At 36.0% G+C, this 6707-nt stretch overlaps 1 protein-coding gene across 2 annotated transcripts in view; it reads right to left on the reverse strand.

The window, feature by feature from the left end:
- LOC125263285 overlaps nt 1–6707 on the reverse strand; it is a 1003076-nt gene that overhangs the window by 617588 nt on the left and 378781 nt on the right. The gene's annotated exons all lie outside the window — the stretch shown is intronic.

Below are 6707 nucleotides of genomic sequence, written 5' to 3' on the forward strand. Positions count from 1 at the left end.
GAATAAGTAGGGTGACCACCCGTCCCGCTTTGCGTTGTACCGCACAGCATTTTGACTCCTTGTCCCGCACGTCGCATATTGAGAAAATGTCCCGCATTTTCATTAGTCTGTTGGTTTTTAATTATAATATTAAGGAAATGTGCATGCGTTCTTTTGCCTTTTTAAGAAGGCATTTTATTTATTCTTTTTGCTGCGTAGTTTTTCACCTAACAGACATTGCAAAAAGACTGACGAGCATACAGCAGCCTGCTGGAGAAATTGTGTAGTGATCATGTTCTCCAACAGAGGGGACTGCAGGTACACTTGGTCACGCGCGTGCCGCTACTTTATGAGGAACGTAATGGATCTGGACCAGAGCAAATGCACCATTATCATCAATATCAAAATAAACATCGTTACCGATTTTCAAAAACATTAAAAAATTTATTGTCCCTGTTTTTTAGATAATAACAAATGAGATTTTGTGATATTTTGACCACTCAAATAGGAAATGTCCCCAAGTTTTTATTTAAGAAATCTGGTCACCTAATTCAAAAACAGTTATCTGCATGATGCCTGCTGCTTTTAGTGATGGTCAGTGATGTTTAATTTAAATTACATGTAAAATAAAGACATGTTATGTCACATTATAATGGTCTTTTCTGGAAGGGACTAAAGAACAACGTATTTTTATCAGCTGAAAGGCAGATAAGGCAGAAAGGCAGAAAAGTTAGATAGACATTATATAACAGCTTCAGGTTGTGTTTTAGTGTTGGTAACATGTCCCACATTGTCCCACACAAACTTAGTAATCGTCCCACATTTGGTTTGTTTGATGGTGGTCACCCTAAGAATAAGCAGAAAATACGTTTTCACAGTTCTTTCCTGTTGTAGCCTGTGTAGGCCTATATTTGCTAGACTTTGCAAAAATGGCTTATAATTAATTTTTAATTTGTTCAAGTTTTTTTAAGTGTTCAGAGTCAGACAGAAGAATGGGAGAAGCTTTTCAAATCTCCGCAAAATGATTCACTGTTTTGAAGCATTTGAATCGGCACACGCTGGTGACCCCTGCTGGTCAGAACAGTGTAAATGCAACAAACTCAGGCTAAAACATGCTTAAAATATCTTGGGTTACGACTGTAACCCTGGTTCCCTGAGAACAGGGAATGAGATACTGCGTCCTACAATGCAACTGAGAAATGCCCTCGTGTGAGGGAATCTGTCAAATCATGACAATCCTATTGTCCGGCAACATCCTATGACATACAAATTTTTAATGCAGAAAAAATTACTGCATTTTATACAGTATTTTCTGTTTTCTTAAATTACATACAAATGTATGTAAAATTACAAAAATAATCTGTAATTAATACAATAACAAAACAGATAATAAAATGGTCAAGTGACTGGCAGTAAAGTAAAATCTCCTTATTTAAATTAGCTGAAAACTCTGTCACATGACCAGCAGCAACAAAACATTAAACGCTAGCAGATCTGTCTAGATCCCAGCATCTTCACTTTTTACAATCCAATTTAGCTATTTCTTTTTAATACAAAACTTTTAGATGTTGATGCTTTATTGAAAATTTTGAAGTCACTGTTATGGAGGTGTTTGGTTTAGTTGGGCTCTTGACCCTTGACTTTTCAGCATCAGTTATTTTCTGGCTGCTTCTGTTTCTGAAGCACATTTGTTATAACAAAAATTGCAAGAGAAATTCTAGTTAGTTGAAGTTGATTACTTATTGATGAATCAAAGGGATTTACATTTTACAGAGTATGATTTAGGATATTTTTTGAGTGCAGGCACCCCTGCCAGTCATTGACCATTTCGCTAGCCCTAAGTGGGCCCGTAAAGGACCAGTGCAGGCTTATTTGCAGGGTAGGTCAACAGGTAAGTGTACCAGATTTCTGTGCAGAGTATGTATTTTTGATGCATCATTTTCTGGACTGACTGTCATTTTAGTTTATATGAAGTTCCGTACATTACACTTCCTCCAGCTCAAACTTTGCTAACACAGGTTTTACAGGTGATTGTGAGGACTTGTTTTAACATTAAAAGTAAGTGCCACATGTTTTTGAGGCTGCCTACACAGGAGAACACATCAAAGTGAACACCATGAACTGGTTCATTTGTCTTTCTGAATGGCATGATGATGCTGTATGGTAGTGAAACATCCATTACTGTGTGTTTTTTTTCATAATGCTAAGTACATTCGCTTTTGACACTTTGGAGTCTGTCTGGTTTTTAGGCTGTGCAGCAGACTAAACACTAGAGAATCTTACTTCCATATTCAAGTAATAGTGTTTAATGGAGCACTAAATATCTTATTACCAGGTGATAGTGGTCAAACAGGTTGAGACGTTGGTCGACTCAAACAGACATTAAAGTGGGCTTAGTAGATAATAAACTTAATCATAGCTGTCTGGGACACCTGGGTGTCAGGGACACCAGGTAAACTTAAGTAAGGTGCGTAGGGAAAAATTTACCACAATTTGGCGAGCCAGCCAGGAGTCCTCGGATTCTCCCTCTGTCGTTGGACGGAAACAAGGAACTTTCTGTTGTCTTCAGTCTGCTAGACTACAGATACCTGTTCGTAGGGTGACCAGACATCCCGAAAAATTCGGGACAGTCCCGAAATCTAAGCTGTTGTCCCGAATCCCGAATCTGGCCCTAATTGTCCCGAAAATTATACTAAAGCAAAATCTTGAGTAGTTATTGTCTGATAAACATTAAAAACTGTCTGCGGAGGTTCGTCCTGCAACCAGCCCCCGCCGGCTGCTCATTGGCTGCAGCATCTTTTTTCTAAGTTCTAAAAAAATACCGTAGGCGGCTAGGGAAAAGACAGGAGTGCTGGAAACAGTGAAAACCTCAGCGAAATATGCTGACGTCGGGCCTCCACAACCTAGGTAGGCTATAGCTGTGTGAATTTAAAGTTTTATTGTCTCTATTCATTTATCTAATTAATCTATATGCACAAAGACAATACGACCTTTTTGTTTTAAGCCTTGATGAAGAGAGTGCAAGTTGCTGCAGCCGCGAGGAGGACAGTGATGCACGCGTAAAGGAGTCATTGATAGTTCGCGGCACTGTGTACAAAAAATACTTCAATACACAATTATTTCGTTATTTTCGTTTAAGCTTATTAGCGTTAGGCTATACAGAAAGGTCTGATTTATGATGACAGACTGTTGATCTTTGAATAAAAATATGTTTGGTTCAGGTTTGAAATTCATTATCTTTTATTATAGGCTACGCAGTCTAATATCATAGAAGCCCCCCCCATCCTGTCACCCCAGACCGCAGATCCCCCCTTCTCCCAAGATTCTGCGCTCAAATCATCAAGCTATGCCTTTGTTTTGAATAGGCGACCTGTAGCGGCGAAAATGTATATATCGCAGCTTTAAATGTGAAATTTTGATGTAGAGAAAATGAAATCGGTCATTAAAAATATTTATTTATTATACTAATATGGTAAAATGTATTCCTGGTTATAATATGATGTTCTAGTAGGCTAAACATACGTCTTGTGGTATTCATACTGTACTGCTACACTATTATAAGCTGCTACTATCATCCATTGTGTACATCTTACACACACCATTTTCACTTTCTGTACAATATACAGGAGAAAAAAATCCCCCAGACTTGCTTTGAAGGGACTTGAGCAACATCTCCATATCTAGAGGTGAGAAGATCATAGAGACTTGAGGTGGGCCTTTGTGTTTTTCTTTTCTTTTTTGTCTTTTTTTTTTTTTACTGATAAACAAGCACCGAGAGCACGCTAATGTAATTGTTCCAATGTGAAGTCTCATTTTGAACACTAGATGGCGCTCTATGCAGCGGTATGCACACTTTACAAACAATTAAGCTCTGCTGTTAGGGGTATTTATCACCATTATGTGGAGGAAAACTACTTCTACATTCATAACTATTCATTTAATGTATTATAACAGATGATTTACCAGTGATTCACCTGCAATTACAAACATGTGATTTATTTAACAATATATTTGACAAATCCAAAAACATAGCCAATTAAGGCTATGAGTAAAATTCACTCAATTAATGTGTGAAATTCAAAACAGCTGATAGAACATTTTATGTTGACATTAAATTAGATGAAATCTGAAAATGAGAATATTGCTCAGTGTTATTGTAAACATGTCTTTAATTTTACCCTATCAATTTGAGCCGGAATCAGACCCGGTGATTGGACTGCGGGATGAAAATAAAAGCGTTTCGACGACATGGCGACAAACACACTCTACAAACGCAACTCTTGTGTATTCCTGTGGGCGGAGGTTAGTCAAAAAACTGTTTTAGTGACGTCATTAAAGAAGGAAGTAGAGGGATGTAGTCCAAACTGGCCGTTCGATGTAGGCGACTTAAATAAAATATCTCGCTTGGCATTGAACTTTGAGCTTTAAAATTTTACAGATTTTATTTATACTCTAACAACAACATTACACACTAACTAAAGTTTGAAACATGGGATCATGAAGAACGGGACCTTTAAATTCATCCACTTTACATGAATCCCACTTTAATGAACACATTCAGCCAAAGTGAGCCAACAATATTTAAACACCTTACAAAGAACACACGTTTTAAACCGTTTTAATCTTTTCTTTTTATTCTTTATTAACCATATAAACAAAACAGGAACTAATATTTTGTTTTCATAGTCTGCACAGTTTACATTTGGTGTTTTAGGAAGAAATCTAAATGTCACATGTTTTTCTATATTTCACCTTTTGACATGTGGCTAAACCCCCCAGTGTCATATTTTGTTTTATTTTGACCTGATTTATTTTACCTATGGACAGGAGACCTGTTTTGCTCCTGTTTTCAGTGTCTATTACTTTCTTATTATGAACCAATTATGTTCACTAAATTATGAACAACCAACAGAAATCATAAATTATAAATCATACATTGCATTTATTCTTAAAATGACCCAGACATTTGTGGGGGAAAAATGACCTTTATAAGGAAAAACAGGTATCAAGAATAGTTCTGCTTAGAAAGATCTCTTGATCTGGAAATAACTACTGAAACTAGATCACTGCATATAAGATCATGATGCATATGCACACAATGTGTATGATATTTAATATTTCACAGTAATATCTCTTGATTTGAGCTTTTTTGTCAAACATCAGCATTTATGAGTTTAGTATTATGTTTTAAAGCAGTTTGTCTGTCGAGCAGAAGTCAATGGTTTCATGTGAGCATGAATGGAAAAAAACACACTTCAACCACAAGCTTTTGACAGACGCACTTTTCACACCTCGGACACAATCACAAACAGACATCAAACTACAAACATCTAGCTGTTGACACATTCTCATGCACAAGTTGTTCATATACCCAGCAGATCAAACCACATCTCTGTTCAGACCTGTAATGAGACCACAGCAGGGCCTCCACTGCTGTGATGAGGAGTTCGTATCAACGTTTCACATCTTTGACTTTAACAGTAAAAATAAAAATGTTCCAGTGGGCTATAAGATTTCCATAATTTGTAAAAAGTCCCTGCATTACAAGGTAAAGTCTTTTGAAGAAGATATCTTTCCATTTCTCAAGGTCTCGTTTCATAGTACATTATAAATATGCATTATAAAAATGCAGACACATTTTTGAAAGAACATTTCAAACATACATATCAATGTTTTTTTAGCTGTATCTTGAAAGTAGACAGAGAAGAAATGTTACACAAAGTGAGGGATCATGACTAGTGAGTTCCATAGTTTAGGAAAATGTCCTTCCACCTTTGAAAGTCTAAAAATCCTTCAGGATGCTCCTGCTCTGCGCTATGATTTCCTGATGTAATGTTGTGATTCTCACAATCTCAAAAGCAGTGTTGGGCTCGTTACTCAAAAAAAATTATTTTATCAAAAGAAATTACACAAGTTCATAAAGAAAATGTTTTGTTTACCACTTTTAATGATAGTAATAGCCTATCATTTACATCAGGATCAGAGGGATGCAAGCCATGAAATGCCAGAGTGAAGTAATGCCACAACTTACACGACAGTGTTCAGATCATCTTTTCTCCTGACAAAATCAATGTAATGGCAATATTTCCATTCGCTGAATAAGCTTTTCTATATTCCAAGCTCTGCTGCTGCTCTGGTGACTTCATGTGCCTGTGCGATTAATTAATTAATTAAATTAATTTAGGAATTATTGGATTTGTTTGTTGAGGCATCCGAAGTAACTAAATAACGAGCTGTTTTATGAATGGTAACTGTAATATTACTGAAATCTTATTAGTAATTAGTTACACTATGGTTACTGCAAAAAAATAAAAAAATAAAATAATAATAATAATAATATTATTTCTGTACTAGTTGCTGCCAACATTGCTTAAAACTCAACCATGGCTCCATCTGAGGTTGTTGCAGGAGCTTCCTGATGAAAATAATCTCGGGTCTTGTACCTAGAAAAATAATGAAGATTGATCTTCATCTTATTGTAACTGGTGTGTAATCCACATGATCCTCCTCTTCAGCTTTCTGCAAAAAATGCATAACACAACATTATAATAATAACAGACATGATGTAATGTGATAGATAGATTTTTTAAACATCTGATGCTGCTGTTGATTTTGAGATTTAATATATGAAGATCATTATCAAAGTCTATTACCGCCACATTAGAAAAAAAAAAAAAAACATGCTCTGGTAAATAATAATTAAGACATAAAATTGAGACACACATTGT

This window comes from Megalobrama amblycephala, linkage group LG2 (assembly GCF_018812025.1).
Source record: "Megalobrama amblycephala isolate DHTTF-2021 linkage group LG2, ASM1881202v1, whole genome shotgun sequence".
Lineage (NCBI taxonomy): Eukaryota > Metazoa > Chordata > Actinopteri > Cypriniformes > Xenocyprididae > Megalobrama > Megalobrama amblycephala.